Here is a 665-nt window from a genome sequence, read left to right on the forward strand (position 1 = left end):
ATAATATGTTAAAGAAAATACTTGAATAATACTCGTACCTGTAAAGGAGGTGATTACTTAATCCAGGGTACCTATAGGAAACAAATTTGATTTAGTTTTTTCTACTGTTGTTGCACAAAGTGATTGTGACAGACACATTTAAAGCATATAGTGTTGTGTGCTGCATATTCACAAAATTACTGAAGATAAAGTAATTGATATTGGGTTACAGTCCCTTTGCAGTGTGCACCTTCGATTGATGAGGCCATCCCAATGAAGAACGGTTAATAGCAGTGGTTCCCATAATTTATCTCATGTGGGTTGTGAAATGATTGACAGAATAGGAAAGCAAAACATGCATATTTTCAATTACTGGACACATTTAAATGATCAGGTCTTCAAAAACATTCTGACCAAATCAATCGTGGTAGGAAATAATCCTATAATCCTTTTTGCCTAATTTAACAACTGTTATGTAATTTGTGGCTGCAAATACACATACATTTGAATGGGGTCACAGGCCAAAAAGGTTGGAAACCACAGGTTTATAGTACACTGGTATACATCTCCATACTGCAACTTGGTATCAGACAAAACATTCCCAATTTCCTTTTTTCATCTAACTCACTATTTATGGTTGTTACTATGTATGATTATTACTGGACCTAATCCTTGACAATCCAGAG

This window comes from Etheostoma spectabile, chromosome 19 (genome assembly GCF_008692095.1).
Source record: "Etheostoma spectabile isolate EspeVRDwgs_2016 chromosome 19, UIUC_Espe_1.0, whole genome shotgun sequence".
Classification (NCBI taxonomy): Eukaryota; Metazoa; Chordata; class Actinopteri; order Perciformes; family Percidae; genus Etheostoma; species Etheostoma spectabile.